Source organism: Falco cherrug, chromosome 4 (genome assembly GCF_023634085.1).
Source record: "Falco cherrug isolate bFalChe1 chromosome 4, bFalChe1.pri, whole genome shotgun sequence".
Lineage (NCBI taxonomy): Eukaryota > Metazoa > Chordata > Aves > Falconiformes > Falconidae > Falco > Falco cherrug.
Window position 1 is genome coordinate 106,130,449 of NC_073700.1, and position 23,236 is coordinate 106,153,684.

A 23,236-nucleotide genomic window follows, 5' to 3' on the forward strand; every position below is an offset into this window, starting at 1 on the left:
CTCTTGATTAAAGGGAACTCCCCGAAAAATTTGTCAAAGAAACCTCAGCTGTTAGTTAAGGAATTCAAGTGCAAATGTACTCTAGGCTCTGATCACACCAACAGTCTGGAACAGTCTCTCCTTTCTAGTTGAATGTTCAAGGTTGGTGGGTATTCTGAGGGGTGTTCAAGAATATTTACAGAGTATTTTGAGGTAACTCTGGACATCCTAAAATCAACCTGTCTACCCTACCTTGCAGGAGCCATTCTACTTTTTCTAAAAGAATTAAATAGTGCAAGAGACCAAGAAAGCAACAATCTAGCCTCATCATTAGGGCACCTTCCTTGGAGCCAGATATACCACAGTTCCCATTCTTGCTCCTGGGAATGCTCCTTCACAGAAATAAGACAGTGTCTACAGCAAATTGTCAGAGCTTTCTCTGCTAGCCTGGCAGCTGGAAAATTAAGATCCACATTCCTCCTAGGCTGCATAGAGAATTAAAATGGGGGTTCTAGTCCCTTATCTAGTGGATATCTAGTAGACATATTACCATGACATTTTCCTTTCCACAGCTGATAGTGCTGCTGTGTTAAACACAAATGATTGAAGATCTTTAGGAGAACTAGATCTATTATTTAGAGAAAACTTTTGCCCAGCTCCAACTGCAAATCATAAAGTTATGCTTGTGCCTACTTCTTTTGTATCTGCAGTGAGTGGGCAAGAAGTCTCAGGTGGGATGGCGGTAAGAAGTTGTCATTCTGCAATGCTAATGTCATGGTTCATATTGCAGCCTTTGCTGGGGAGGCTGTCTGAAAAGGCTAACTTATGTTTCTGCAAAGCCACATTGGTTTATTGCTGTCGAGAAGGAAGAGGGATAGAATTATCAGCCTCATGAATCATCAGGAAAACTACCCACCAGTTTCTCATTTACAAAGGCTTTACTGATGAGCATTACTGAAAGTATATGCAGGGTTAGATCTAATTTTCAAATACCCTGATGAAACAATCCAGGAAATTCAAATGGTACCATTACTGTTTTGGCCAATGTGAAGAACCTAAGTCAAGGCTCCAAAGTCATTCTCAGCTGCAAGCAACCAGCTACTGCAATAACGAGGTTGATAGCAGAACAAGTTAACCGCAACAATGTTATCTCTTATAGTCCAATAAGAGGAATGCAGAAATCAACTATCTATTTTTAGCTTGGTTCTGGGAAGTGTTTCAATAGTTCACAGACTTCCCCTATTTGCAGGTTGTATTAGAGTATGAAAACTGAAATTCTTCAGGAGAAACAAAACTGGAATATGTGCTCTGTTCAACTCCTAACACTGTTCTGGGAACAGAATGGAGCTAAGCTTGAGGTAAGTTCAGAAGAAACAAGAGCAGTCTGAACATCAGTTTTCTCAGCCACAACTATTTAACTTCTCAAATCCTTTCCTAACGTATTGCACTACTTGCTAATACACAGGAATCACTGTCTTATAAGTCTGTTGAGGTATTCTAAAGAATTCTATATTCAGAATATATATCTATTTAGAATATATATATTACTGTTTTTAAAATTCAATTTAAGGTATTTTGGGTTTATTTCTCCATCAGATTTTTGAAAGTAATTTTGGAAGGCCAATTTGTAACAAGGCAAAACCTCAGAAAAAGCCCCATATGCTTACACAGCACATTTGAACAGCATAATGTCATATGAGTCCAAACTACAATGATCGAAAACTATTGCCACACTTTAAAGTGAGAATAATAATCAGTTCAGGCTACACATTGCCATGTTGAATGGACAAGTAAGTCTCTTCTTATTTCATCTAAACTTGACTTGGAAACAATGGGTTCAATATTGGCTATTTATCTAGAATTTTGTCACTGACTTCATTGTGAGACCATTACTGGGACTAATGACATGAACTTAGGCAATAAGTTCCCAGATGAATGGCCAGGGTGGTACTTTCTTTCATCATTTTTATACCTTTGTTCTTAGCAACTAATTAAAATGAAGTGTCCTTCTAAGAGACATGTCAGGAGTCTTACTGATAGAGCTACTAACTGAAATGACGTGGCCTGCACTACACAAGAGTTAAGACTAATTGTCAATAGTGATCTCTTCTGGCCTTAAAAAAAGGAATCTACCAGTGTGCAGCAAAGACTGTTTTGAAGAATACCATATGAGGAGTAGATCCTATTCAATGTGAAAAATTATTGGTTTTTCCCCTACAAGAAAGAAGCTTCATCAAGGAGAAATGAAATATCAAGTTTTTCAATGAAATGTTTTTGACTGTGTTTTCATAGAAACAAGACTTGATATGTACATATGGATGGAAATCAGTGTGTAACAAACTGGAAAATGTAGTAAAGGAAATTAAGCAGCAGGAAGTAACATAATTGCCAATACCCTACATAATACTGGCGTATTGCAGCAATAACCTACAATGCAGGAATGGTAGACTGAGGAAAATTAGGCCTTGAGCCAAACAGATACGAAAAGAAATATTACAAAACCACAAAAGCACCTTTCATGAGGTATCAACTACTTGGATACTGGAGAAACTACTTGGAACTGGAGAAAAAGTCTAAAAAAATTACTGAGGAGGAGAAGTAACCCCCTAGCAAAAAAGTGAAAAAGCTATTGGAATCAGAAGTAAAAGCAGACATCAGACGGTGAGAAACTGCTGCTGGATTGATGTAAACTCTGCCCTTGAGCCTCAGATCAGCAGAACTGAGAAGGTATAGAGCAGAAATATTTCCATGTGTTTAACTTGTTACACCTTTCCCCGGGCGTTCATCATTTGCTGCTACTGAATGAAGAATTGTGGTTAGGCAGAGCTGTAGTCAGATCTAGTCTCTTCATACCTTCTAATTACTGCACGTGTTCCTGCAGCTTAATTGTAAAGGGAAAAAGAACAACTCAAGTAGTACATTATCAGAGCCTCCATCTTTTTTATACTAGTTTCAGTAGAAAAAGAAAGTGGTTTATTTCACTAGGGAAACAATATAGCTGGACTTTTCTAGCACAGCATTTCTTTCTGAAAGTGAAGAAGGATGTATTTCACCCTACTCTATGCTTTCTCTTTCCTGGTGCTCAGTTAAAATATGGAAACAAAGACAGTACATTAGTACATATAGCAGATCTTGGCTGTCTTATAGTTCACTGGTGTAGATATCTACTGCCATTCAACTAATGACAAGCTGCATAAGTTCCCATGGTTAACAATACCTCCAAGCCTATAACATCTGATTCCCCAAACCGATGTCTGATTTCTGCATCTAGATCAGCACTAACGTGAACATCATGTTGACACTGCTTGATATTGACTGAACACACCATTTCCTTTTCAGTCAAGCATGCAGCTTATCGAGCAGGCTATAAGGCATAAAACTCCATAAAAATGCTGGAGTAGAACCTGTTTCTCTGTCACACACATGCTATATTTGTTCATCTGTTTTTCACAGCTAAAAGAGTGGTAACGAATTGGCAGGAAAGTTGTATCAATTTGCTCTAGTAAAACTGCAAATGGCAAGAATCTATTAACTTTTATTGGAACTGGCCAACACCGCCCTCCTCTTGAATGAATGTGGGCTCTGTTCCCCCCAAAAAAGTAGTAAACCAGACTGTTTATAATGGTTGGCAGCAGCAACATCCATACCACAGACCTTCACATCCAGCTATTTGGATTCATGTCAGCCTCCAATATTTTGAGAAATCGATCCACAGAACAATCTCAGTGTTGTGATTCAAAATAAATTGCATTAGGTATGGCTACCCAGATGGCTGGGTACCAGCACATAGTTGTTTTTGAGACCAGGCTGATGGATCATGCAGCCAATGAGCTTCCAAATGCAGGCTCAAAGACAGCTCAAGTGTCCTCTGGGGAACACGTGCCTGTTCGATTCCCTGACACAGGCTCCCTGCTGTCATGGTTTAACCCCAGTTGGCAACTAAGAACTACAGCCACTTGCTCACTCCACCCCCACCCCCACCCCCAGTGGGATGGGGAGACAAAAGTGAGAAAGCTCATGGACTGAGGTAAAGGCAGTGTAATAGCTAAAGCAAAAGCTGCTCAAGCAGGCAAAGCAAAACAAGGAATTCATTCACTCCTTCCCATCGGCAGGCTGAGGTTCTGCCACCCCCAGGAAAGCTGGGCTCCAGCACACATCATGGTTACTTGGGAAGACAAGATGCCACAACTCTGAACATACCCCACCCCCTCTCCGTTCCTTCTTCTTCGCCCAGCTTTATATGCTAGAGTATGACATTATATGGTATGGAATAACCCTTAGATCAGCTGGGGTCAGCTGTTCTGGCTGTGTCCCCTCCCAGATTCTTGTGCACCCCCAGCCTGCTCACTGGTGGGGTTGGGTGAGAAGCAGAAAATGTCTTGACTCTGCATGAGCACTGCTCAGCAGTAATGAAAACATTCCTGTATTATCAACACTGTTTTCAGTACAAATCCAAAACATAGCCCCATACTAGCTATGAAGAAAATTAACTCTATCCCAGCCAAAACCATCAAACCCACATACAGACTGCAGGCTGATGGGCGACCATGCTGCAAGAAGCTGCTCTAGAAATCATGTTTCTAGATGAACTAGATGAAAATAACCATTGAGCTTGTCAGAGACCAACTAACATGACCACATTAAAGGTGGTTCAATAAATACCAGTAAAAGGTAACAAAACTGATCACAGCCTGCCTGCCTCAGTGGAGGAACTGTCCCAGGCAACATCTTAGACTCCCGTACTAGGATATATACTTCCCTTGACAGAGTAGATGGCAGAAGAGGTGCATTCACTTTTGTAAACTTGTCTAAAATTTAAAAGAAAAAAAATCTTCCCTCTGGACATCACTGACTGAAAGCTTGAGTCTTAATGTCCTTTGAGAACTGTGGTAAAAGAAAAAAAAAATTGTTTTACAGAAGTCATACTACTCTTTACCCTTTAGTACTCCAAAGGCCATGACACTGTTTTTACCACCTCGTGGATTTTCCACAACACTAAGATACACCAATTTGACTTTAAGTTTTTGTGTTAGTTTTTGTTTGGTTTTAGATCCTCTGTACATTTTTGTTTCACTGCAATGGCTAAAGGCATAACAGTGGGAGAAAAACACTCGGGATTCTGTTTAAAAGAAAAGAGGATTTTTGGAAGATTGGAAAGACCTGGTTTTAATTTTTTGAAAGCTTAAATCTGAGACTAGCTCACAACAGTTTCAATTCTATTTCAAGCATATGGAGAAATCATAAACCCAAATTGCTTATTACTTGTTTCAAACTACAAACCAAGGCTAACTGCAGAGAGATTGGTATAAAGCATAACAGCAATGGAAAGCAGAGCTGAGAAGAAATGGAATCTGCATTAGAAAATACCCGGACAATTGTTACTCATGCATTGTTTCTCAGTTGTCCTGTCCAGGGGGAACTCAGTAACAAATAGCATGAATAAACTTATCATACTGTTATTACCTTAAATAGTTTGCTTCACTGTGTTCCCCCCGTGAAACAACACATATTTTTTCTTCCATTATATTAATTATTTAATTAGTCACTGAGCAGACAACAGAACAGATTAAAGAAAATCTTAGAAACATTCAAAATCATTTATATTTGCTGCTGTATTTATGGTGAGAAAGTCCATCATTCTGGCACTAATGCTGAAGTCAGGCATGAGGAAGGGATTGCAATGGAAAGGTTGTCCATTACTTGTAAACAAGAACCCTGTAGAAAGGCTGAATTGCTGGCAAGAATGAGCATACCTTCTAGTCTCTTCTAATGAGTCACACAATGGCTCAGAGTGTCAGGCTGAACTGCCCTGCCAAGTCCTTTCATTTTGTTTCTCTGAGAAAAATGAAATCTGAAAAAAACAGGAACATTCAAGGAAGATGGGGTAAATATCAAGGTTCTACATAAGCCCAGCAAAATAACTGTGAAGCACTTATACTGATTCTCCCATCTAAAATTAGTGCAAATAAAAGTTATAGAAATTCCACGAGAAATGGTATTTTAAAGCTATTTACAGCAGGCATGTGCATATGGGAAAACAGTACTAGCAAATAACTTGTAAGCAGACAAATACAAATAATTCACATTAGCACAGACATTTTATAATTCTTTTCCATTGTTTTTTGGGATTTTTTTTTTTTAAAAATCTAACAGTGTGGGTTTTTTGTTTGTTTGCTATTGATTTTAGGATACTCCCACTAAATTTACAATTTTGTCATACAGGACTTTTAAAATATGTTGATTAGAAGCAAGGGTTAATGTGAAACAGCAGCTGTTACTTAGGTCTAATTGCATTTTCAACACAACCAGTGGCTAGATTTAAATATTCATTATAAAGCTGCAGAAATCATAAGTAATGAAGTTGTTATTGCTTATACCTCTTAAGGACTTATGTATAAAGTCACATACACAGTTAGATTTCAACTACCTTAAATGTCTGAATTAGTCCTTACAAAGACTAAGTTCTCACTAATTTTAAAGGAATTTCATTTGACATCAGTATATGACATGTTATTCTTCCCTCAATAGTTATGTTCTGCAGAGTGGAAGTAGTACAGCAGACGAGAGAATTTCCAGCCTAGCTGTCATTTTGGCTGATAACTGATCCGATAACTGAAAAGTGAAAAGGGGTGAGGTTGTTCGGGTGGGGGAAAAAAAAGAGAAGAAGAAGAAAAAAAAAAGCCTGAAATAAGAATGCTTATTTGCATCCAATTTTGCACTGTTTAGAGTGTTTCACATACACAGAATATTTTATATGCTTACCCAAGCCTATGATTTAACCAGTACTTCACCAAATAAGCTGGCACGTGAAAGTGTTTAAGATGTCAACCACTGGCTACCAAAACTATCCAGTACCACACAAAGCACTGGGTATTTTCCTTTCTCTGTTTCTTGCTTGCCTTAATCATCAGAAGTTGAAGTGCAATTTCAGTACAGAATTTCAACTAGGCTCCATATTGGAACATGAACCTTATTTAATTCAAAACAAGGTAGCATTCAGCAACATCTAAATTATAATCTCACAATTATAATTTTTTTCTACAGCTTGTGTCATCTTATCATGATCTTTTGAAACTAGTGAAAACGAGCTTATGAAATTCTTCTGTGCTATAAACTGTTTCTTCAGTCAAGATAACCAGGAGGAAATGTACGTAAGGGAAGAATACTAAAAATTACTTTTTTCAGCCTTGAATAACAAATTAATACTGCTGATTGTTCTCTCCCTGTCCTCTTTAGCACAGGTATGCACATTTGATGAATGCAGTACCCAAGTATACTCGGTGTAAACTCTAGTAACTGAAATTTGGAATACTGATCAAACTATAATTCAGTGTGAATTTCCTTGAAGTATAATCTTTCTGAAGCCAACTGTAGAGTAGAGTTATCTAGGGAAAAAAAAGATAAAAGACAAAAAGTATTACTTTAAGACCACGTTCTGCTACTCAGAGTCATAGCTAGTACTTTATAATTAAAATTCTGATAATGGTGATGAGGATGAGAAACTAGCATTCAAGATGAAACAGAGGGAGGAGCTAGGGAATCAGGCCTTGGTGAAAAGGAAAATAGACAATTCCTAAAAGAATCAGAGATGATATTTGCACTGTTAATTCAACACCATAAGAATGAGATGCAAATAACCAAATGTTAGGGAAAAAGAAAAGCCTCTGAGGGATGGCTACAGTAGTGAGGCCAGTACTAAAAACAGCCACATCCAGTATTAACCTTGGCATTTAGAAGTAACAGGAAATGATTCTGGAATCTGGCAGATGTTTCCCAGAGAAAACATATGAAATACTGTAGGGATACTGAGGCTGAGCCAGAACAGGGAAGTTTGAAGTCTGACATGACGTGGCGGATGTGACAAGAGAAAATCAGTTTAGAAAGATCAGTTTAAAACATCTTTGACAATTAAGGAAATGCCAAGTGCTGTTGTGAAAGCTAATAGAGAACACAACAAATGTTAAGGATTACAGAGAGCTGTGCACAGCTGATCTAGAACGGCGACCTCATCCTTAATTAACAACCGTACTTCAACAGCTCACTCCCCATCCTCAGCTCCAGTGCAGCAGGAGATTTACAGGAGAAAAAAAAACCAAACAACACAGGAAGTATAAGAATGCACAAAAGTAGGAGGACACCTATCTTCTCACTGGCATTGACTAGCACAGCAAGTTCCCTGCTGCAGAGGCTACATCCAGCCCTGGCTTTATTATCTATGATTTACAGACACCACACATTCCCACTTTTGGACTGAGCTGTATCATAGATGAACAAAGGCTGAAAAGACAGGCTTTTCCATAGAAATAGATTATGGTTATTGCATTTCTGAGGACGGATAAGTTGTGTGCTTTACACGTTGTCACCTGCTCAATATGAGATGGACAGAGACTAGTTCATATCTCTGTTGATACGCTGCATATGTAGTATACCACAGTTAGAGACCTGCCTGTAACTCCCTGAGAAGGCACGCTGGCTGCTGCCTCTCGCAGGGGGGGAGACTATCACTCAGCAAGGGGCTGACATTCTGGGTAGCAGTTTGTTTCTTTTGCTGCCTGCTGCACTTTCAGAGAGGCAGCTGAACTGTGGAAGAGCATTTACTTTCAGAACAATTGTTTATTTGCATAGATTTTGATGATACTCAATGTTACTGGACCATAAGGACTAACTGTGCCTCCCATCTGCCAGATAAGCAATGACACTGGAAAATGCACGAGTGAGCTGGAGGTGTAACTCCAGAAGGATAAAAATAGTGGGAAAAAGATGCAGGAACTTGTGAAGCAATGGGAAAGCAACTAACTCCTTAAACTGACTTTAAGAATATTGACCCTTCCTTTGTAAAGAGTCAGAGAAGTTCTACACACCTGGTGAGTAAGACAAATCAAGATTTGGAAAAACACTATAAGGAAGCTCAGCCTTAGGGAGCTAATAAGTGACAGAAGTCACTGTCTGAGTGACAATTCCCGCCCAATCCCAATAAATTTCTAGGGGCAAGTTCCTATTTGCAGATGTCTCTCAAAGCCATCATTATTCAGAGAGAAACACCAGCACAAAGGCTCAGCAGTCCAAGCTGGCACGGGAACCAGCACTGTGTTGTGGAGCTGTTGCAGCCATGAGGTTTTCAGCCAAGCTAGACTAAGCGGTGCTCCTGCCCTTGTGTCACAGTGCAAGCATAGTGGGTATTGCTTGCATCTCACTTGCAACGGTTATTTCAATTCATTGTGAGTAAAATGGATTTTGCTGCGTGAAAATGAGTTCCACATACCAGAAATCTTTCAGGCCAGCCTTTTAGGTCAAGCCCATGTCTGCCCAAGTTCCTCTGTGTTTTCAAACAGCTATTTATAAAAACAAGTATATATCACACAGTCTGAGTCCTTTAGAAAGCAATCAGTGCTTGGCTACTTTTACTCAAGTACAGCCAGGACTTTTGATTATTATTACTTTTTCTAAATGCCATTCTGTCCACGATGGCACAATCTTTTTCTTTAACCTTTCATTTTATGACAAGCAATTGTGCACAACCAACACAAGGTAGCTACACCTTCCCAGGTCAAGTCAGTGACTCAGCACCAGCTTGGACCAAGCTGTGTTGACATTAATTGTCTTTTTCTGCATCGTATTTTCATACTACTTCCAGTCACCACTGGAATGATAAGGACAGTGCAGCAGGTGACGCATTTACCTAATGTGAGCACCAGACACTGGAGAAATTGTAGCTGAATTATTTTCGCTCCTACAGAGAATATTGCCTCTAAGCAGGTTGGGGGAAGGAATCTGTCATGAGCAGAAATGAAGAAAAGTACTGAGATCAGTCAGAAGGAGAGCTGGTCATTGTGCAGTAATTGCTACCTTACAAAGCAAGAAGCAGAAAACGCTCAACGGTATAAGTGCTTTAAAGTAAACTTCATTGATCAGCCAAATTCCAGCACTATGAGGAGTATTTTTCAGTTCATAATCAGACAGGCCTTTTCTTGTGTGTTTCAACAACACCACAGATATAAGTCACTGAAAGGGACGTTAAGGGAAAATAGACAAGCAGCCTTTGATGCCATTTGGAATTAACATAAACTTGTCTTCTGGCATCAATGCAGTGGAGATTTTTGTGGCCCCATATGGTTATTCTCCTGGCTGGAGCATGTAGAGCAGATGCACAACACATGGGAAGGAAAGAAAATTATACTTAGATAATAAAATTAAAGTTGGAAAGTAAAGGAGAGAATTTCAGGAATCACTAAAGTGAGTACCTCCCAGAATATACTCTTTGGGTTATTTCTTCTTCCAAAAAGAAAAAGGAAAAAAAATTACCCCACCAGCCCTCCTGTAGTTTATGAAAATGGTTTACTTTATGAAGAGAGTTCTGCTGCCAAAGTCCTGCTGCTCTGCAGAAATGTATCCGTAGAGAGAAGGCTGAAAGCCACTTATGCTTTTGTTTTTTCCTGACTCAAAATGGATGGAACACAGATTCTGTTTTCCATTCAAAATACATTAAATCTTCATTTAGGGATACTATTGAACGGTCATAAGGACAGCTTCTCAGGGAATATCACTTCTTCGCTGCCCTGTGACAACAAGCCTGGATTTGACAAGTGCACTTGATAGCAAAAATAGAGTTTCCAGCTAATAATAAGCTCCAGTAAATACAGCAACCGTGACCTTCCAAAGCTACGTCAGCTGTATATCTCTTCAGCTGTGCTCAGACCAGGCAATATTACGACTGACTGTGCAGTGAACCATGCCTCTTTCAAAAGCATCTGTGGATTTTAAGTGATGCCTAAGTATTGTAGAAATACAAAGCTAACTATAATTATGAAAGGATTTCTATTCACCCTTTAGGGCAGATGCTTAACTAGTCTTGTTAGCTGCTGAATTCTATCTTAGCCAGAGACATTAGTGGGAAGTTTGTGATGCTATACAGACCAGCATCCAGTCTGGTTAATCAAATTAGGCTTTCTTGGTTACCTTGCTATAAGAACATCTGATGGGACACCCAGTAAATGCCTGATGGTAGTTTCAAGTACTAGAAGGTGCTAAATAATGGATAAACTATGGGCTGCTGCAGTCTGCAAAAATATCCAAATTGCAATAGCCTCAAAAGAAAGTTTGCACCACTACCAATTAATTTTCATTAGGCTTTGCTGTGATGCAAAAGTGGTCCCAGCAAACTAAGAGCTGTTACTTCTCCCCAAAATACCTGCAGACAAACAGAAACTTGAAGGGGGGAAGGATGCCCAATTTCAAGATAAATTATCAAGTGTTTAGTAAAATATGGGTTAACACAATTGCCAGCTTCCCAATTCTAGAGACCTGGATTCAAAGTAGGTTGCAAATAAAGCAACACTTATCATTTCAGTCCGGTCCCTAATGGGCATCTGTGTTTCATAAAATCATATGGCTTAATTAAGCAGCGGTGAGGAGACATACAGATCTGGAACAGAAAAGAGAAACTTTGAGGTCGTGGCAGAGGTACTCCTGCAGTAATACACACGCTAGGGATGGCAATTGCACCAATCGCTTGAATTTTCTGTAAGACAGCACCCGCCCCAGCTTCCAGCAGGAATTGCCAAGATGTAACCCAATAGGGTTTTGAAATTATGCCATTTTGTGGAACAGGGTGAGTAACACATAACAAATTATTTTTTCATTGAATTTACCTCCAGTTTCACCCCTCTTCGGCCCTATCCTCTTGTTTACTGTTGCCAAACACCCAGGAAACTGGTGTTTACAATTCTAACCTTACCACTCTTCAACAATAGACAAAAAGTAGTGTAAAATACTTCACTTTCTAGGTTACTTATTAACATCCAAAATGCATCTGACTGGTCAGATATGTTCTGATATATCTGTTAACTTCCTTGGATAGAAAGGTGCAGAAGTACTTCTGCTGTGAATTTGCAGCCTTAAAATTTGGTTGGTAAATGCATTATCATTTTGCTGGCATTTCTACAGTATCTGACATCCTCATAGACTCCCCACAAAAAAAAAAAAAAAAAAAGGAAAAAAAAAAGGTTTTTTGTTTCTTTGTGTGTTTACACAAGAGTGAAGGGAAAGGTCAAAGCCCTTGCTTGAACCTTGTCAAACAAAAATGTCTGAGGAAGGAATAAAGTTTAAATTCACATCTCCCATTTTGCAGACAGTTGTGAAGATTTGTTTTCTGAGAATCTTGTGCTACAGACAAATAATGTAAATACCAATTACAGAAATAATACAGCTGAGAGGAAAATATCAACAACCACATTTCAGTCAATTTGCGTTATGCATACAGGACAGCAATAAGGCAACATACTTGTTGAAATACCTGCACTAAACCCTTTCATGAATAGCTCTTAAAGCCTGGATATTTTGAGCTCAGTTTGATTTACAACTGGAGGATATTCTACAGATAAGAAAGATTTCCAGAGAGAGGCTGAGAATCTTAAATCTGATTTGAACATAAGCGTTGTCAAGAGAAGACGCTGCTCGGATTCCATCTAATATGTTTACCTTTTCTAAAGCTACATCTGAAGTTCTGAAAGGACATGAAGCAGGACAGTCCTAAAGTTTGACCAAATCTCAATGACGTAAGTTTAGTGAAAGTTTTGGCTTAGGTCTTCCCCGCTTCAGAACTTGGGTCCAAATTCCTGAAAACATTTTTGCTTGAGTTATCTCATTTAGAAAATTATTTTTATTTGGACATTACTACAATTAAAAACTTAAATGTATGTGAGATGGAAATACATTCTCTTCTGTTTTGCAGTTCAGTCTTTTTATAAGCAAACTCATCTCCTATAGCTTACACTTGTATATACATTCTGCTTCATTCCTTTCCACAGTCTAATCTTGACTTTTACCTTCTATATTTGATCCTTTCTGCTTTCTTCCTAAAACTCCATCTACAGACAAGAGTGAAAAAAAGATGAGAAGAGGATGTCTGCAAAATTCAGAAGATGATAATGGCACATTCAAAACTGCCGATTAGAACTTCCTTATCAAATGAAAATATTGCACATATGACTAGCTAGCTTCAGTAAAGTAAAAAAAAAAAGTAAAAAAGTAATGATCACCCCTTCCTCTTCCGTCTTGTTCAGTGTGCAAAATTGCATAGCAGTTTCCTTTAACTCTGGAAGGACTTAAGGCCATCCTCTAAGTTATCACAATCGAAAACGTTCTCAGTGAAGTGTCTGGAGTTTTAAAGATGCAAATATTCAGGCTTCTGGACCATATGTGAATGACAGTACTTCAAACGTACAGTAAGCTTTAAAGGAACCATTTTCTATGCCACTTAAAAGACTGTCTCTGTATTTGTGTTGTTTGTAGGTCAGATACAGCCTTCAAAGTGTTGTTCAAATAAAAGTTCACTCCATTGACACTTATAATAAAATTCTCATTAATTACTGATCTGCTCAGAAAGCATGAAACTTGTATTCGACAGCCAGAAAATACAGAGAGTTTATGGCGACTCAGGCTCCAACTGTCTTAGAAAATGTGGTCTGGAGCCTAGGATCTGGATAAGGTGATGATATAACTCATGAAGAATCATTGTATTGATGGCCATTAATGATCCCAAGCAGACTACTGTATTAACAAAGAGCTGCCCCATGTGGAGGTTGAGATCCAGAGTCCAGTTAAACTAATTTAAATTTATTTAAATAGCTAAGACTTTTCTACATATTTTTGCTTTTAAAACAGTTGCAACAGAAGCTACATGAAGTCCTAATTGCCCATGAACAAGGTTTCCTGGATTTGAGAATGCTTTGGGACCTACAGCAGAAATCCAAGTTCATTTATGGTCACAGAGCAGCAAGATCCCCAAAAGTATTTTGCATATAACTTTTGGTGAAAATGAGAAAAGTTGGTAAATAATTGCATGTAATCACATGATTTATCAACAACTGTTTTCTGAAAGAAAGCTGAGCCAGCTAAGGAACAAATCTACTGTCATAAATGACCATCACATTGTAAGTACTTTAGCATGCAGTTGCTGAAATACTCTTCCAACTTTTCCAAGCCTAAAATGATCAGATTATGTGCTTCCTTGAATGAGAAGACTTATGAAAAAGAAAAACTCAATTTAGTTCAGATTTTTCATGGAGTACTCCACTGCTGGTGCATCAATGTTACCTGGGAACCCTAGCAGGTGGATCGTTCTTAGCCCCAAGTAAATGAGGAATATTTTGTTCATTTTAAAATCATTCAAGGGACACCCACAAAAACCACTGACAATCTTCCAGGTTTGTCTGGGTTTTGTTTGGGTTGTTTGGGGTTGTTTTTTTCTGCAGGCTATAATGAGCTATTAAAAGTCATGAATAACACAGAAGGATCGATTTTTCAATGGCTTCTTCCCCTCCACCTTGCTCAGAAAACTCACAGAGAATCTCCAAAGCACAGTGTAATTCTCTCTTTCCTTCCCTTGCCTGGATATCCAGGGGAACAAAGAGTTTTATGGGTGGGTTAAAACAAACAAAGCTCAACAAAGCCCAAACAGCCACCTAAGGACCAGCTTTTCTCCCCTCTTCATTGGTATTAATACCTCTGCCACAAAAGGCAGTACAGCACAGGAGCTGCTGAATGAGAAAGCTGTAAGGTCAAGATTTTCTCTCAAACCCTGTAGCTGTCATGCAGGAACCCTTATTCATGCTTCTTGAATAACCTGAACCCAGATGCAAGCAATGGCAGAGACAACAGGATGGGACATGCTGACTCCCCATTATTTACCATCTCAAGCACTTTGACAGTGAGAGCTACCTCCTTACTAGTGCTGAAATCACGTCAGCTAGGTCAAAATGATTCCAGAAATGTGGATTCCTTCTCAAACAATACTTCAATAAGAAAACTCTATTTCTAACAGCTGGACTAAAACCTGACAACAGCTGTAAAAATAGTGACAAGCTTTTGTTTTCACAGAAAGGAAGAAGAAAAAAAAGTTACTAACATTCATTTCTCACCTTTCAGTCCAGTGGATCCCATGGAGGTCTGCATAAATACTTTCCTGTTAATGTCATGTAATGGAGCAAATAGAAGCATCCGGGCAGGAAGAACAAAATTTTGTGTGGCATCTTCTAAGTAAATCCTTAAGAAATTATAAAGGTTTTTTTAATCTATTATTTTTACAACACAAAGTGTAGGACTATTACGCCCTGTCTATAAAATGTAACTCTGGCACAAACAAAGATTTGACAAGCAGCCTTGAAAGACAGGCCCTAAATAAAAAAAAAATAGAAGCTATAATTAGATTAAAAATCTCTGATCCTCAGGGGATTCAGCTTCAACCAAAACTCAGTTGTGAAGTAGGAACAGCTTTAAAATACTTTGTGCTCATTTGCATCTTAGCACTAAGATTCTGTCCAAGAATAATTAGCATAAGTTACATTAGAAAATAAAAATGTTTTTTAATAGATGGATTGTCCTCCTTCTCTCTCTCTGCATGATTAAAATTAATGTTCTATTCAGTCTCATTCCCTAGTTTCAGGACTTAGCTCTTTCCATTCATAAGGATTATGTTTTTAAAGAAAAACACTTGAAGTATTTTTCTTAATTTGTGTCTCTGGAGGGAATTTTTTGTCCCATCTAAAAGAATACCGTGCCCAAGTCCGACATCTGTGCATGAAACTGTTAGTGAACATAACTGGAATTATTCTATCTAATTAGTTTATTAATATGCTTAATGAGAATGTGCCACAAAAAGGAAGTTCTACAAAAAAATGTGCAGAGTCATTTTTGTCTACTTCAAAGCCTGTGTATCCAGCATTTTCCAGGTCCACAAAGCCAAGCTAGTCAACAGCAATCTTAATTGCCCCATCCCACTTTGCCAATATCTACTAATCACAATAAAATCACAATAAAATCTTTAATTCTTGATCTTGACATCCTCCCATGGTATCTTTACCGCCTTCTGTACTAGGAACAGTGTGTTCTTACACAAGGGGTCAACAGAGATTCACAGTGTGTGAAGCTGCAGAATTTGAAAGGTGTGGGGCAGATGAAGCAGTGGGTTGTGAGAAGACAGCAAACAGCCTCACCACTAAGATAAGGGCTCCAGCACTGGATTCTACTCTTGCCTCTGCCACAGCCATCCTACATTGTGTCATTCTCCCAAAAGATACGTTTCATACCATGCCGTACCAGGGGTCTCATTTGGAGACACCCTGTGAACAAAGTCAATGGAGCTGCACAGGATGAACGTGCAGGTGTATATGGAGAGGTCATATCCTATAAGTTTCCATCTGGGTTCCCATTACTGGTCAATAGTGATCTTATTCTCTCTGCATTTCAGGCACACAGCTTTCAATGTGGGGTAATAATTGCTCATCCCCTGCTTATCAGAATACATTGGAACATCTGAAAACACACTGAATGCAAAGCAAACTAAGCTTTGGACAGCTGGGTTCTGTTTGTCACTGGATTCACCAAAGTCATTGGGCAAGTTCTGACAGTGCTGTGCACCTAATGAGTTATGGGTCCTTGGGAAATGAAAGCACAAGGCCCAGTGATTGAAGACTTTATTGTAACACAGGCACAACGTGGGTATAAATGAAGGTGGATGAGGTGATTTTAATTCCTAAATTTCCTAACTCTTAAATGTTTGCCTTACAAAGTTAACAATTAATATAACTTTGAACATTTTAACTTGATTTTTTGGGTGCATTACATATTTTATCCAGTGATATGGCAACATGACTAATCGTTAGACAACTTTTAATATAGTTGTAATTATTTTTTAAACTGTGCTGAAAATATAGTAAAATGTTATAAAGGAAAGTAATCTAAGTCATGAGTGATATAAACTAAAGAAGCAGAGGAATAAAGATTATTCAAACTTTTTGGCAACAGAATTTATTTTGCAAACATATCCATTCAAGTCTGATAACCGTTAGATACCTTCCTAGCTGGATGTCTAGTCTTAATCCAAAGTTTGGTCCTGAAAGCCCTATATACTTGTGTCAAATTTAGCATGGACCAGCTGTAAGCTTTTCCTCCCCTTTGTACATTCAAACAAGACAGTTTGTGCTACGCTCAGAACAGCTCCGAGACACAAAGTCTAGCATACCCTTTGCTTGTCACTGCTGCACTGAGAGAAGTTGACCTTCAGCCTGACTGCCTGATTGCTCTCTGGTCCATTTCTGAAAAACGAACCAGATTTACAATTAATAAGTGAAAAACACAGACTTGGTCAGAGACAGAGGAGATGCAACCATATGGCCTGGGGTTAGAACCATGTCTAGATGCTCGCTAGACTGAAGTGGAACGAAAACCTCACACAACAAAACGACAGACTCAGCTGGACGAAAGCAGATGACAGCGCTACCTCTCCAGCAAGGTGCTGCTAAAGTTTTTTCTCACTGCCACTCTAACACACACGTGTGGAGTAACGAACAGACACACTGCACTCAGGTTTTCACATAGTGCAAGGTGGTTCCAGCGCAATGACCGGGATGGTCCTTGGTGAAGGTGTGAGCTTAGACACAATTATCAGCCGCCAAAATTATATGTTTATTGTTGAAGAAATTCCAACTCTATATCTGGACTGAACTTGCCTGAGAAAGAGGATGGGAAGAAAATGGGATTTGATTTTGAAAATGGGAGAGAAACAACATGAAGTGATACATAAAACAGAGATGTCAGTAGAAGCCTGGCTAGAGTCATGGAGGCATTTGCCAAAACTGCAGTATGACAACTGGAGATCTTCTACATTATTTCCTTGCAATATTGTTGCTGAAACAGCTTCCCAGTTGGCAGTAACAGTCAGCAAGAGTCAAACTGTACTTGTTTTGGTATTCTTAAGGAAATAACTTTCCACTGGTATTCAAAAAATGGCCATGATTGAGAAATCCATTAGTGATTGACGCTGAAGGATAATGAATCTCTCACTGCTTGGTATATGTGTTTCTTGATCTTGGATGAAATCTCCATGAGATGAAAGAGGAACCTTTTTCTTAAAGAGCAGACAAAGGAGAGACTGTTTACTTATCTTTCCCTCTGAGGTACAAACTGATTGTCAGATGTTATCTGACTGTCTGGGTAGAATTTCTTCTGGTCTGAAGCATCTCTGTCTCATTAAGAATCTAATATCCATTATGTGCAGTGCTAGTACAAATTACTAAAAATTCAATCCACTTTTAAAAGCTTAACTACTGTCTCAGTGACAAGATGACATGCACTGATGAAAGTCTAATGCAGCTCAGGTAAGGAATAAAGACTAAGTTCAATACATCCAGTAAGGCATCCTAATGGTTTAGCCTTAGAATGCAACCTTATCTCCTGGAAAGCAACATACTCCCACAAAAACCAAACAAACAAAAAACCAAAAAAAACCACAAAAAAACACAAAACAACAACAACAACAACAACAAACAACCAAAAAAACCCCACACACAGAAGAAAAAGCCAAAGCAAAAAAACCCCACACAACCAAAACGTTGTGTGCAATGAAACCCACAAGAACACAAAATGGATGTGATTTCAAGCTGCATCTCAAAACTCTAAGCCAAGACCAGTTACCAATAATTTCCACACATTCGTGAAGCCTCTGCTCAATTTCAAGTAGACATCAGAACATTTCTAGTTTCACAATGAAATCCTTGAATGACTCTGCAATTTTCAAATTAAGTCAGGGCACTGATACTACTGAAACTGAGGGTATTACCCTAACCACCTACTTTGAAACGGAGGATTTTCACTTTTAGCAGGTCCTTTTATTTTATTTTTTTTAAAAATCTGGGATAATGAAAAGAAATTATAGATGTGATGGCATCCTGTTTTTGAGGGGTCACAGCAGAATCAATGCCTGTGCAACCAAACAGAAAATACACATTTTCTAAGCTTAAAACCCTGACTGGAGTCCTTGCCTGTTTTTCAGTGTAGTCATGAATGCAGGCTAAAATTCTGAGCTCCCACAGCAAACTGTAAAAACCAAAGAAAACAGTATGATCAGGGCATGTTCTCTTTCTTCGAAGCAGACAGCCCCCATCTGTTTCCTGCCGGACAGGACCCCAACCTCTCAGTGATGCCAGAGCTTAGCTCCACTCAGTTATGTCTGATTAACTTAATGCAGAAAGTCATTTCCAGATGGGACCCCAATTTAAATCCAAAAGCTATGCCACAGTTTGGCTCATCAGGGCTTCCACTTCACATACAGCAGAACCTAAGGGATGGCAGCTTCTGCCAGACACTTTCCTAATACCCTACTGAGCTAGGCAGTGCTGTTATGCAGAATTTACACAGTAGAACTGAAAGCTGTACAAAAAAAAAAAAAAAAAAAGGGAAGAAAGGAGATAAAAAAGAAACTAAGAAACAAGCTCCTGAACTTTGTGCCCCACCTTTTTACACTTGATGAAAAGTTCACACTTCAGAAGGTTGTCTGAGAAGGGTTTTTGCTCATTTTGCTTCTTCTATCTCTATGTATCAGAGAGATTTTAAACAGTTAACTGATCTCCAGAGCAGACTTCGTCCTTTAAAAAAGAAGCATCTGATGCAAAAGAAACCCAGATTCCATGAAGTCCACATGTTAGATAGTTTGTTTCTAGTAATTTACAACATTGTCAGTTTTAGATTATTTTTGCAATGGAGCTATTCCCAGCTGGCTCACATGCAGACTTCCAGTCCACTGAGTCAACTGCAGCACTCTTCTATCATTCCTGAGCTACTTCCCAAAAGTGTCTAAAGGAAAAATGGGAAGCCTTTTAACAGTTTATGCAGCAGAGCAAGTTTCCATGGGGCATTACTAAAATTCTTTCAGAACTATATTATGATTTTTGTTCCTATGAAAGCACTGAAAATATTTAAATAAATATGCATGAATATTCATGAAGCAAAAACAATAGCGGCAGTCCAGCTGCTGGAATTATCATTGGGGTGGGGGAATGGGAAAACAAGGTCTACATATTAAATTATGTTGTTCAGCATTAGCTCACCAAACATAAGCCAGACTGTGGCCTGTGTGTTCAAAAGAGGAAAGTGATGTATATTGCTGTTTGAGATATCCAGCTTTCAAAAATCAGGGTTTTCTGCTTGATCACCGAGTCTTTGTGTGCCAGGAAGATTGCAGAGGCTATGTTCTTGTTGACGGTTGCTTGATGGAAAAGCAACCGTGCATGTAAAGAGCCGCCACCTTCCTGCATCCCTACCCACTCTCCTAACTGTCTGCAGTCCTCAATCACCCCCAAACTGTGATACTTAAACTCACACCATGCAATAGAAAATGTAGGCTTCTGAGTTAAAGACAAATGACAGCAACTCATTTATTTATCTTAGCTTCTTTTGAAAACATTCACCAAATTTCACTGTGTACCTGCCTGACTGATCAGCTGAACTTGATCTCTGCCAGAGAATTTTTAAGAATTACCCAGAGTTATTACTATAAATTCACTCATAGTTCACTCTTACACTAAATTCAGCTAAGCCATCATTAGAGGTGTCGGCAGACCAGACCATGTTGATTATATTGCAATCAAAAGACATTCAACAAGGGAATACTGAAATCGGTGTTGGCAAGCAGACAGTCTAGTGGATAGTATCACTAACTATAGCCTACCTGAATTATTAAAGTTATTATCCTTTTTTACTACAGATAATTCCTTTAAAAGCATTGTCATATAGAATCACTAATGAATTGTACAGAAAGTATGAAATATTGGTTTACTAATCCTACTGATTGAAGAAATTTATGTGACAAGAGAACACCAAAGAGCGCTATGGTAGATGATATTTTAACAAAGAATAGGCAGGCTCTGCAACAAGAAACAATAACGTTTTAAACTTTCAAATGAGCACTTCCAAGCTGTGCGCCTGCTATAAAATTTTGAAAATGCATAGGCCCTCACTGCAGAGCCCCAATTTTTTAAATGTTGAGACTACGTGGAGGACTCATAAGGATTATGAGCATGCAACTGGTAAGAGTAGTATAATTACAACAGTTGAAGTCCATCTGTGAAATATGCACACAAGTGTTCTTGCGCTTTCTCCTACGCTGTATGATACATTTGTCTTCTGAAAACATCTGACTGGTACTTCATTAATTGCACTTTGTCACAACAGCTACTAACAAATTGAAAAGATTAGGATTTCAGTGTTCTGACCCAAAGCTCCTTTTGTGTCAACCAATACCGCCTTGTTTTCACACGTCTTCCATCTGCATGTCTGTTTTATACTTGGACTGTAAGCAAATGCATCATGCTTCACAACTAGGAATGGTTAGCTGTACCAATACAAGTAGAAATAGCATTATTACTACTATTACTATAATAATAACCATAACGTATTAGATTAGTTTCCCTACTGAGGCAACCTTAGAAAAAGAACTCGTCTGTATTTTAGAAGCTACACAACCATTTCATGAGCATACCCTCACAAGAGAAATATGAATCATTCAGAGAGGCACATGGTGTATATGAATGCCATGTTTTTGCATTTGGATTCCTGATTCATCTGACAGATGTGAGAAAATTCATGAAGTTAGACAACTCCCAAGTGACTGCACGTGTATGGATGCTGAAAAGCACAAGTTATTCCACCTACTCTGGCACTAAAAGTACTGAGCTTTTTTTTCCTTCTGGTCAACTGTTCATCATGATATAGCTGCAGTTGTGCATTATTAGAAATGCCACCTGGTTTTGCACATCCATTAAGAAGATTTTACAGACCTTATAATAGTCAAGAGTAATGGTAGATTACACTCTGATATTTAATCCAACCTCGCATGGTTTGAAACCCTTTAAAAATAAATTAAAATCTCCCAGCAGGCATCTGAGGTAACATGAATGACATAAGGACAAGGAGAACTTTTTTTTACATAAAATTCAATGACAGAAACCCTGAAATATGAGACAGATGCCAAAGTTATATGTTAAGTGCATACATATATATGTTTTGCCATCCTTGCATGGTACTAATCATTGCAGCTTTAGTAACAAACAACACATGGACTGATCCTACTAAGTTTTTACTCCCATATGATCTTTGATATCAATAGACTGACAGCTCCTGATGCTAAAACTTGATGCAAACCTCACTGAGCTCCCTGGAAGTCCCCTTATTGAGCATCCTGAGCTTTAGACAGGTCTCTGTAATGAAAATTCAAGATGGCTGTGTGTGGGAGGCTGTATTTCACAGATAACGTGCATCTCCCAGTCCCTCTTCAACTGTCTCAGAATCATTCTCCATAAAGTTTACAAGCATGGTACTCATGCTTTGCAAACAATTTGTTTTCAGTTAATGATCCTCACCATCAAACACACAATGGACCTCAATTTCCTAGTCTATTTCTTTTTTCTTTCCCTTCTTCCCTCCTGCTGTTTATTACCACCAAATGTGGTCTCTGTCATGCAGAGTGCAAGATCTGTGGCCCAGCTACAGTGGTTATGCATTTGCACACCACCCAGCACAGTGTGATTTTGATCGTAATTTGGGACCGTCACTCTGGGAACACATTTTGTTGTGTTGCTTCCTTTGGAATTCACAAGCAGAGAACTCATGGCTTAAAATTAAATAAATAAACTCTATGATTAAGCATCAGAATGAGTTACAAATGTATACAGGCAATGCCTCTACCACTGATCTAAAGGTGGTTCCTTCCCTTGCAGGTTCTCTGCATCTCCTTCTCACTACACTCAGAGTGTCTAAGGATAAATTTCAATAAACTGTTTTTAAATAAGTAAATCTTGTACTTCTTAAGATATACAGACTCAACGGCTATCACAAGCTTTATAAAACATGCCCAGTACTATGATTCTAGAGGCATGTTAGTTCTTTAACATGAAGCAAAACAGACAATGCTAAAAAAAGTTATGCTGTGTTTACCCAAGGTATTACTTAAATTAGTCACTTCTAATTCCTTAGTACATTGTATGGACTATTGGCCTTCATTTAGAGTATGTATGCAGTCCTGTGAAAGATTTGGGTTTTTCTCCTGACTCTGTCATTTTTTTTTATAAGTAACCACAGAAAAGTTACAAATTTTTCCAGGCACCCATTTTCCCCATCTGTAAATCTGGCTAACAGCAGTTTACAAAACCATATGATGCCGGAATTCATTACTGAACCTGTAAGCTGCTTGGGGCAGGGAATGCCATTTCAGTTTGCATTTATACCACAGCTAAAGAGGCAGAGTTACCAAGGGGATGCCCAGGGGAGTTGTAAGCCAGCTCCTCCTCCCAGCCCATTAGCCTTCAGCACTCGCTGCCCTGCCAGATTCCGCAGAGCACTGACAGCTCGCCGAGGCTGAGCCGTTTGACACTGTATTGCTTAAGAACCACACAAATAGCACCATCAGCATTTCAGAAAAGGATGC